This window comes from Engraulis encrasicolus, chromosome 22 (assembly GCF_034702125.1).
Source record: "Engraulis encrasicolus isolate BLACKSEA-1 chromosome 22, IST_EnEncr_1.0, whole genome shotgun sequence".
In the NCBI taxonomy this organism is placed as follows: domain Eukaryota; kingdom Metazoa; phylum Chordata; class Actinopteri; order Clupeiformes; family Engraulidae; genus Engraulis; species Engraulis encrasicolus.
The window spans coordinates 18,300,133-18,312,267 of record NC_085878.1 but is presented as its reverse complement, the minus strand read 5'-3'; positions in this window follow the sequence as shown (position 1 = coordinate 18,312,267).

The following is a 12,135-nucleotide window of genomic DNA, read 5'->3' as shown; positions in this document are numbered from 1 at the left end:
TATCTGCGGAAATCTATCGTCAGAGCATGCAGAGCCCTTAAAGGGGTATGCCACTATTTTTTAAATCGTTGGCTAGGGTTTATATAGGTGGTAAAGTGTCTTACTTTTCATGTGAAGCGTTGTCTTGCTTTAAGACAAGTTAAAAGAGGGAGTATGTCGCTAAGCTAGTGAAAGTCAATGCATCCATGTAGCATTGCTACATGCTACAAGTCCATATCTTCCGTAGCTGAATTCCATGGATACCCGCTTCTGGTATTCTTCGACAAAATTCCGTGAGCACCGCCGGTATTCAATGTGTTAATAACATTGCAGGCTAGGTTTAGACAAAATATTGGCTATTTTAAAACGATTTAGAAAGATTTTCAAAGGTATTCAGGTACTCATATTGTAGTTTAATATCTCATAATTCATACTCGGATGGCTGTTGTGTTCAGTTTGTGTAATTTGCACTGCCAGAGCTTTCTAACAACATCAAAACCATCTCTGTGTGACTTAAATTGACCAGCCTAATCAAGGATGAATATAAAGTGTCCTACCCTATTAAGATTTTCTTGGTCCGTTTCTCCCTTAACGGTGAGAAATGCCGTTCTGGGGTTCTACCTTGCCACTAAAAAGGCACACTGAAGTGTAATTAAAATCTGTGTCGGTCGGGCCTCAAAGTGTCTGATTTCACATGATTTCAAAAGACACAACAGAACAGTCTGTCACTACTAGCTTTGATTTCACATTGTAAATTCGTGGATCAAGCAGATCAACCAGAATTGCAAATAGGGACCTTGCAGCAGCTTTTCCTTTTTATATGAATGCCACAATGAGGAGCATGTCCTCGAAATCATTAAAATAATCACGAGGTGAGTAGCAAGGCTAAAAGTTAGCTAGAGCAGAACATTTTTTCTATGGGAAGGAGGTGCACTTGTTTGGATTTTGTTTTCAAGATATTCTATGGCCTACCAGTCCCCATAAGTGAATAAATACACAACAAATATGTACTGCAGAAGAGAAAAACATGTTCCTTCTTGAGCAAAGTGTTGGGTGTCCTGCTGAAAGCTGTGATGCAACTTCTCCCCCATGACACACGAGTGGCTCTGTCTAATCCCTTCAATTTGCCCATCTGAGGTGGGCAGTAATCTAGGGTGCTTCTCATGTATACGGCAACGGCAACTGTACAACCTCTCACATTTAAGTGTCTCAGAGGGGTGGGTCTCTGGTCAGTTGATGACTTTTGAAATGGAAGAATAGACAAGACAAACAAGAAAACCTACTCTCAATTGTTGACATTCAATATCCTCTAGCAATCACAGCTAGGGATGCAAATTATCGATTAATTCATTAATCATTAGTTGATAGCCTTATCGATCGACTTACGATTAATTGATGAGCGGTGTTTTTCTCGAAAACAAAAACTACTAATCTACAAAATTTAATTAAAAAGTGAGATAAAATATCACATTTAAATTAATTCTATTTCAATTCTTTAATCCAAAGGTGATTTAAATATTCCCACTATTCACGCCCCTCTTCACACACACTCTTCACATGCCCATTTCACCTGGATCTCTTGTCAGTTGAATTGTTGATTAATTGCGATTAATGTTGTTTTAATCGATTGATGCATTGATCGATTAAAGTCGATTAATCGTTTGCATCCCTAATCACAGCCAACACATAGGCACACTCACAATAACTTGTGTGTTTAGTGCATGTTCATGCAGATCTTTTGGAGTACAGTACCTTTGATTTGATCCCTGATTGCAAGGAATGACACTTGCCCAGGTGTGCAACATTTGCACATGACCAGTACATTTGATCCATTCAAAAAACACATAGTGGCACTATTTCCCCCCTTCGTGTACATGCCACACTTGCCGGTGATCTAGCAACAGCCCTACTAAAATCCATACCAGTATCCAAAGTAACAAAGACCTTAAGGATGTGTGCTTGGTGTGTAGCACCAACAACCATAACTACAAAGTTAATGTATGTCTTGGCAGTATCAAGATACTGCTGAAGACGAGCACAAGCAATGGCAGACATGCACTACTCCTGATCAGAGCGTAAGAGCAACACACCACTGGCTTAGGGTGCAGGAGGAAGAAAACTAGGCCTGGCCTAGTAAGACATTAGCGTTTATGATGGTTAGGGTTCACCTGCACAAAACATAATTACCCAGTCATGGGGAGCTGTAAACGGGGATGTTTATGTTTTAGTTTCATACTAGTTGTGGTGCATGCACACTATAGTTGTGCCGGGCAAGTTGTCCATTAAGGTAAGCGTACCCAATAAGCCCACCAAAATCTAAATTTCTTTATTTTTCAATCATCTTCACACAATTTTTTTGTGAAATGATTTCTTAAATAGTAAGATTTACCTCTCTTCTCAATGTTTATCACTGAGTTGATGAATATTTCAAAGTACAATATGATCTTTACGAGAAAAGTGAAAAGTCTGAATGGGCTTAAATGGTACCTTTGGTACCATTTAAGCCCACTTGTGTTCCAAATAAGCTCATATAGTTATTTCTCTATCAAAATACCTGGTGAGGTGTGTGAGTTGACTTTAAACAGTGAGCCTACATCGCATAAATGGTTTCAGACCAAAATATTCTTCCAAAATGTAAGATTTGCTAAAAAAATAATGCATAAAACCTGAAAGCATCTCTTACTTCATATACTTCATAAAATTCTTCATCCAAACAGGGAAATTTATTTTTTCTTATTGATTATTGTTAGTTCATTACATTACACCTTTTAAACCAACAACTTGAGATTGTACAGCACTTTTTATGTCCCTCAAAGGCATTTTTCATTAGCATGCATGCCAACTTGCATGCATTTCAATGGGGTGTACCATTTAAGCCCACCTAGTACCCATTAAGCCCGCCTATACAAAAAGCTATTTTATGGAAATAATCAACTCCACAAAACATTTAATGATGCATTTCTTTAAAGATCAATGCCAAACAAACTGGAATATGCTTAGAATTCATACCTAACCACCTTAAGTCTTACGGTAGAGTAAGATAAAGATGGTGTGTGGTTGTATCAAGAGAATATCGGTGTTTGCTCGCTCATAAAACACATCTTTCCATTTGAAGGGAAATGCTATAATTTAGTAAAACACTGCATGTATATATATAAAAATCATTACATTTACCTCTTGGTTCACTAAATATGAAAGTATTTTTCAAACATTTGACTTGAACTAGCTGGAATTCTATGATTTCTGACATGTCCCAAAACAGCAAAGTTTTGAGGCGACTTCTTGTCAGTAGTCCTGAGACAGGATTCACTTGGACGGGGATAACTCAACGATAAAAAATGTGATTTGTTTGCAATAAAAAACATTTTGTCAGTTACTAAACCCTTTAATTGGATAGGGTGATGAACAACAAAATCCACCTTTTCCCTTTCCTTAAATTGACCTCAAAGTTGAAAGTGGGCTTAAAGGGTACATGGGCTTAATGGGTACGCTTACCCTACCACAAAAGAAACAGCACAATTTCACTTAAATGAGAGGCCTTCCTTCTCAGAGCCAGTGTCTTAATTGACAAACTGGTGGGGATTGATTATTAGAAAGAAAATCATAACAAGCATGCTATGCCAGTCTTGGTCTACTGTATTCTGCAACAGGCAGCAACAGAGGTCCTGTGGCTAAAGAGCCTCGTCTTGACCTCTGGATCTCCTCACCCACGCTCTCCAAATCATTAGTCCAAATACGGTCATCAGCATACCGGTAGTTATATTTCCTACCAAGGCCAACTGCTGGATTAGATGCTGCCAAAATCACAGGGATCAATGTCTCCTTTCGCACCTGGGGCTCTGCCGAAGGTTTCCCGTAGTCCCTGGGAGAGAACTAGGACCCCTCTCACAGACTCTGTACAGCCATAAAGAGCAAAGAGGCTATGGGCACCTCAGTATATCGACACCTCTCCATAGGTAATATATTTCGGTGTGCCAACATGATGGGGAATTACAGCAATTCATGTGCAAACAGAAGTTTTAAGTTACAATTTCATTCAAACTTTGGTTTGTAGATGCAGGGTTTCTAGGTATAGGGGGTTGTGTATGGGGGGCAAAATGGCTGAAAGTGAGGGATTCAGACAGAGGAGAGCAAAATGGAGGGATGAGGGAGGAGAGGAAAAGCCTCTACCAGTGAGAGAGTAGAGAGAGGGAGGGAGGGAGAGAGAGAGAGCAAATAGTGAGAGAGGGAGAGGGGGAGGAGATTAAGAGAACAGTGGAGGGAGGGGAATGGAGCGAGATGGCGACAGAGAGGAAGAGAGAGAGAGAGAGAGAGAGAGAGAGAGAAAGAGAGAGAGGAAAAGAAAGAGGCTGAAAAATGATAGAGCACAGGACAGAGGAGAGAGAAGAGAGGAAAACAGAGAAACAAAGGGGAGAGAAAGAGGAAGGACAAACAATTGAAAGGGGGGAAATGAAAAGAAGTAATTGCAAAAACAAGCAAGAGAGAAAAGAAAGAAAGAAAGGTTGCACATAAAATGGAATAAAGAGATGGTATACACAAAGATAAACCTAAACTGTTAGAAATGCAAAAGGAGATAAACTGAGGAAAAGAGAACCGTGTGAAGGAGGGAGCAAAAATGGAGGGAGCTAGAGAGAGAGAAAATGGAGGGAGAGACTAGAAGAGAGAAAATGGAGGGAGAGGAAGAAGGAGAGGGAGAGAGAGAGCAGAACATGGAAGGAGAGAGAGGGAGAGAAAATGGAGGGAGAGAGTGAGAGAGAAAATGGAGGGAGAGGGAGAGGGCGAGGGAGGGAGCGAGCGAGCGAGAGGGGAGGGAGGGGAGAGAGGGGAAAAAATGGAGAGAGCTCGAGTGAGAGCAATACCAAGGACGAGAGAGAGAGAGAGAGAGAGAGAGAGAGAGAGAGAGAGAGAGAGAGCGCTAGAGAGAGAGAGGGAGAGAGAGAGAAAGAGGTAGAGAGAGAAAATGGAGAGAGACAGCTGCGGGGGGAGGGAAGGGAAATGGAGAGGGGGCTGGGGGAGGAATGAAAAGAGAGCAAGAGAGCTGAACAGAGAGAAAGAAAGAACGAGCACAGAGAGAGACAGAGAAAGAAAAAAAAGAAAGAGTATAGAGACGGAGATAGAGAGAAACAGAAAGAAAAGGAAGAGAAGGAGTGAGAGAGAGAGAGAGAGCAAAAGAGGAGAAAGAGCACGAGGGAGGGAGAGAGAAAAAAAACAGAAAGCAATATGAGGAAGGGAGAGAGTGAGAGAGCGACAGAGACAGAGAGAGGGAGGGAGGGAGGGAGGTAGAGAGAGAGAAAAAAAAGAGTGAGAGAAGCAAGGAGTGAGATGGAAACCGAGAGCGGATAGAAAAAAGAGAAGGGCGCAGAGTAAAATTGAAAGAGGGGGAAGGGAGAAACAGAGAGGGGAAAAAAGGTTGAGAGAGCGAGTGGGTGAGAGAGAAAGATATATAAAAGAGAGAGAGAGAGAGAAAGATATAAAAGAGAGGGAGAGAAAGAAAAAAGATATAAGAGAGAGAGAGAGAGAGAGAGAGAGAGAGAGAGAGAGAGAGAGAGAGAGAGAGAGAGAGAGAGAAGAACAGCAAGACAGAGAGACATACAGACAGAGAACGAGAGAAAGGACAGGGCACTCAGACATAGAGGAATCATTTTTTGTACTGATTAAACCTCATTCTAAATGAACTTCATCTAACTGCCTCCTATGCAGTTCATAAACTATTCCAAGGAGCATCACTACACATCTACATTTACTCACTTTCATCTCTCTGCTGAGGTGGTTGTGCGCAAAAAAAACAGCAAAAAATAAATAAATCAGAAAACATTCACATAACCATACAAACATTAACATTTTCTATTCTCAATCATCACCTGAAAACTCATCTCCCAACAACACAGCGAGTGTTCCAAGCTGCCCAAAACCCGCTGAAGGACATTTGAGCCTAGACACGACCACACACTCCCAAATTCCCGCCATTGAGCAATACCAGAAATTTTGGGGATCATAGCGTCAAAGATATTTTAGCCAAATAAATATCCTCAATTCACATTGTCTTTGTAACACTTAAAATAATGAACGTTATAAATCTGCCAATTGTCTTAGTCTGTATAGCTGTATGACACTGTCGTAACATCACTGGCTTGTTATCATGTAAGTGGAGAAGTCCCCACTGTCCAAACAGAACCCATGCTACTGTTTTTTATTATTTGTGTATAGGGCATTTTAATGCATTTCCATTGGTTGTGCGTTAATGTGCTTCTGATTTCATAACACACTGACTGTAGGCTTACATTTGAATCAACACTTATCCATCCAGACTGGATTGGACATTGGAGTGCATTGTAGAGCATTTGGCTTATCATGATTCGCATTTGGATAAAAAAAATATTTCATTTATACTACTTTATGCAATTTCAAACTTCTGTGCTGACCCTGTTACATAGATTCTTGACAATAAAGTACTCTTGACCATTAGGTCGATAAAGACTATAAGGCCTGATTTTTTTTTTAAACAATTATCTAAGTGGAGGTTTCATGTCCATACTGCCACTGAAAATACAAGGTGTGTATGTATATTATAATTGGTGTAGCCTTTGTTTAGGAAATTGTATCTAGTGCTTATATTCATATAACCATAGGAGAACCAGGGCTTGTATTACCCATTTGCAGAAGTCTCCGCCACATTGTCTGACTGTGTTCAGTGACCTGATATTTCTGCCCAAGGTGTGTTGCTTGGAAACTGACACCATTTGGTTTTTGTCCTACGAGCGGGTCTTCTCGAGTACCAAGGGTCTGGTTCTAAAGTTGAGCCACGGGCTACACACTTGCTCTGATCTCTTAGTGGGGAGATAAGACAAGACAGGTCTGTAGATGCTTCAGTTGGTACTATCACTGTTTGCGATTGCTTGTGCTTCCCAGAGCTGGCTGATGCTACCACAGGTGTCTATCAATCCTCCCAACCACTTGGCAACTCCAAAATCCCAGTCATACTAGCACCGATCTTGCAGAACGTCCTGTAGGGCCCAAGCCACGGCCCTCAACAGAGGAAGATCACACAGTGCCGCCACTGGTGACTCACACAACCTCGTGGCATCGCCTGCCTCCAGAGTGTGCTCAAAGACTAGGCTAGGTACGCACACACACACACAGACAGACACAGAGACACACACACACACGTCCACCTACTGGACAAGACTGGGACTTTTCAGCGCTTCATTCATGTGCTGTGGCCAGTGATACGTATGTATGGAGTTATGGACTCAATGGAAAACAGACAGATTTCCACAGGCTTTTATTAGAGGCCTCAACAGATTGGAAATGTCACACACACATGCCCGCCCACGCGCCCGCTTGCGCACGCGCACAGCACACACGCGCACACACACACACACACACACACACACACACTTTGGTTTGCATTGTACAATTTGCATGCACATAAGATTTCCGTGTATCTTCTTCATGGTTGCCAAGATGAAAGAGTAACTTGAGGGGGTTTGTCAGCCATCACCTTCATGACTATCTCGACCGCCATACAACAATAAGTGCGCATCACGTTGGCAGTACAAACAAACAGCCAAACAAACAAAAAAAGCATCTGGCCAACAATTATGCAAACTCAAAAGCTATATGTGGGGTATCATCAGAAACAAGGACAACAGACTTGTATTGCATGCAAACACTCAAAACAAAAACAAAAAGGATTTTCCGACCAAACCAACCACGTCATACATATTCGTGAGGACGTAACTAATATATTGGTCGGAGGGCTTGATGTGTATATTGGCTGTGTGGGCACTGCAGAGGCCCAACAGCAGCCCCTCTCCTCTACAGATGTGCAGTATTTCAGCCGCTCACTCAAAGCTTCTGCAGGAACTTGACAGCTTCCTGAGGAACAGCTCCCAGTTCCTCCAAAACTTTCCAGCAGAACCTCCTCTACACACACATGTGCGTACACACACACACCTCACACCCTGCCCCACGGAACACATACACACACTTTCCCTCTCTCTTGCAGTGTCACTCACACACACACACACACACACACTGCACCTACCCTTCACTCACTCACACACACACACACACACACACACACACACACACACACACACACAGACACAGACACACACACACACACACACACACACACTGCACCTACCCTTCACTCACTCACACACACACACACACACACACACACACACACACACACACACACACACACACACACACACACACACACACCCTGCACCTACCCTTCACTCACACTCACACACACACACACACACACACACACACACACACACAGACACACACACACACACACACACTCACACACACACACACACACACACACACACACACACTGCGTACCCAGTCACCACAGAACCCATCAGACTACCACCACACCACACCTCCCGTCAACTCCTTCCTCTTCACCGCTGCACTCATTTGCTTAAGTTTCTTTACCTCCTCCCCTTCCCTCCCCATTCCTTCCTTCCTTTTCTTATCTTTTGCACAGTGCAGTCCCAGCGCCCCCATAGGCTGGTGTGTTACATGAGCTCTCAGTTCACTGATCAACAGCAGCCAGCAACCAGGCCATACTGTAGCCAATAACAACAAGCCATGACGGAGAATTCAAATCTATTGAAAAATATCTGGAGCCGCACGGCTTTCACTGCAGTAGCACTGTACTTGCACCTTAACAACACACAACCAGCATACATTTGTGTAAGCCAAGTCAGCACAGCAAGCATGAAGCAAGCCAAGTACCATGCATCTTTTTTGTGTTGCAAAGGCAATTCCTGCTTATGTGGAAGACAAGTGTTTGTCCTTATGCATTGCGTCTGCAGCCTGCAGCAAGATGCACAGAGAAATCAAATGATGGGACGGCACAATAAAAAAGTGCCCATGTTGCAGGGTGTACAATAAGTGAGTGGAGTCACCAATTGTGAGGGGTCCACCACTATTTTTCTGCAAAAGGCATCCTAATAACTGACAAAACGTTGATAGCATTGATTAGACCACAGAAGTTCGTAGCATCCAAGCACTTTGGTGTCACAAATGATTTCACCCAGAGCAACACAGCAGTGTAACATTACACTCTATGAAGTTCACACTCTCGCAGATGTTTATGGAGATTGCCATCCACCCAAACAGACATTACAGACAATGTTGTAAAGCCATTCTGGGCTCATCATTAAACAAGTCAGACTAAAGGCAGCCTTTTAATAGAGGAAATGACAGAAATTGTTGAGACAAGATAAAAGCATTACCGCATTCCCCTAAGTATCAATGAAAAACTTCACATGACAATTGAAATGGAGATCTGCTTTTATACTGACAAGTAAAACAAAGCTGTGTGTGAGTACGGTACAAAACCGAGGTGGCCATCCCTCAACGGAACAGGAAGGTCACCCAGCATTCCAGAGATGTCTCGTGTGTGAGGGAATGACTGGTGTTGTGGAGTAAAGCATCCCTTTACTACAGAGGTCAAACCCCTGACCCCTACCATTGCTAGACAGATGAGGTAGTCAGGTTCCTTCTCCAAACTTGCTCTTCATCAGTTTTAAGTCTAATTTGTAGACATAGATGAACCACTGTTAGACTCTATTGTGTATTTCCTATTGTATTTCCTTTCTTTCTTTACAGGTTAACATTTTGCTATCACTTTGCTGGGAAAATGTTGTGCAATTCGTTCAGGAATTGATCTCATTTTAATTAGCTATTTCTTTAACATGTCCAATCCTTTCTAGACATATTGCAAATTTACTTCTCAGAGTCAATAATCAGGCCAATAAAAAAAACACAATGTGTTATACACATAATTATCGACTGAAAAATCTAGCTTTAACTTTTTTTCAAATACAATAAAAAGAGATGTTTAAAAAAATAAAACAGAATAAAATGTGTTATGTATGTTACCGGATTTGCATAGCATATAATTTCATGTCTTGTCAAAAATGTCACATCACATATTCACTATTCCATTACAAATGGACAGGAAAAATTCAACAGGGAGTAGTTACACTGCAAGAAAAACATTTAAGCCAGAATCACAGTTTTATGGTGACTGCCTTAACAGGTTTATAGGCATAACGCAATAAATACTATAGGGCATATTTAGAGCTCTCCAAATGAATGAAAATAAATCAGATTGACGTGCAAAAATAGCTAAACAAGGTTTGCCATTCCTAGCCTAGCCATGCATATCTGTACTTCACTCTATAAACAATCAGATAGATTATTTCAAACATACCATTAGAACTGAATATTAAACAACCTGTGACAGCACAGGGAAGCTTGTATTTTTAATAGCAATGTGACATTACATTCATATTATAGGTGGACATGTTTTCTGGCTCCCAGTTTGCAAGATAGCAGTTTGAATATAGCAGTTTGTTGGATACACACTACATCCCCTGTGCTAGGTTATCAGCATGCTTAATGGATCTAAGGAACTCAACAGTTGTGCATTCACATCCCGGTGGTTGGTTTAACCTTGAGTCCTGTGGCCTTGAACTATTTGAAGACTGCTTATCCATCACTATATTATGAAGATGATGACAATGGTGACTAGCTAGTCCATCAACACTCAGCCTTGCAGACACTTAACACTCTCCACACTCCCACACACACAATAGCTGGGCTACATGCCACACTGGGCTCACACACTATTCCTTTAGTATGGGAATTCAGAGGTCCAAACTGACATAGGTCAGTCACGGCACGGCACATCAAGGTGGTAATACGCCACCGACCTCCACCAACTGCGTCAACATGCAGGCCACAGCATCTCTGTGCATTGCGGTGAGGTGGACATAAGAGTTCATAAGGGTTGGACCAGGCTTCACCCAAACAGATTTTTCTCTACTCTAAAGGGTTCTGACCAAAATAAAATATAATAACTGAAAAATAAGAAGAGGTCGCACCATGCATTGACCTTTCAATTACACAGATACGTTTCGGTGTCCTGCCTTCCTCAATGTGTTTATTTACAATTTTTCAGAGAGGGAGGGGGATACATGGCAACTTCAATTATACCCATCAGTCCCTCCTATTTCTGTTGAGTGGCAGGTCATCAATGTGTGACAGGTGCCAAAAGAAACCTTACTGAATAACTCCTTCACAGAAGATCACCATCATTGAATGGTAACGGAATCGTGTTGTGTTAATACAGAGAGGATGCGTGATGACTAGACAGCAACAGAGACCAAACACTGGCAAATGTGTCCACAGTCACCATAAAACCAAACCTCTGACTGGCCACCTCAAGGCCAGCTGATGTCAATAGGTGACATGACTAATGTACAAACTAGATGAATTGCAGGCCCCATGCGAGTACACGGGAGAGGGTCGTGACCCCAACTCCACTCAGACCACCTAACTAACATCCAGCCCACACCGAGGACTTCCAGAAAGTACCCTCGCACTGTCTATCCCTGTGGCAGCTTCTGAAAAGTGCTGATGCCCTCTCCCCTCAACGCCCCCCTCTGTGACCTCGCTCAACTCCCCCACAACAAAACACTTCCTCTTGTTTTTCACACAAATGACAACACAAGCCAATGTACTCTCTGAATGGGTGTTAATATTACAGGAGGACTTGGGGAGAGCTGCAAAGCCTAAATCTTGTGTGGAAATAAAAAAGCGAGGGCAGGCTGATAACACTGCAGGGCATCCGGTTTGCAAACTCAAAGAGGAAAAAAAACTCAAATTTGCTAGACATTTATGTTAGGTTATAGCACTTTTACAGTTAAAGCTGAAATGGCCATGGACAAAGTTTCCAATATTCCGTGCAACAGGAAGACGCTTTGAAACATGCATTTTGCTTTTTGGCAATGTTGCATAAACATGCAAGAGAAAGCTACGGTGCGGTGCGAGCGACGGGCAATTTGGGGCTCTGAAAACACATAACACGACTTGTAGCAAGCCACTCCTGTTCGCAGGAAATCACACTGTCTTAACTTGGGTTGAATGCATAATTTATCGATTGCAGGGCCTTGTCCTCGACTCGGCGTTGGGCTGGTCTCGAATGAACCAGAGCTTGGACGGAAAAATTTAGAAACCCTCCCGGGTGCTTTGGGCCCTCTGCTGTGAATCTGCACAGACTAGTCAAGAAACGAGCAGTGCACCGCGTTCATTCAGCATAGCATTGTAGCCGAAATATTA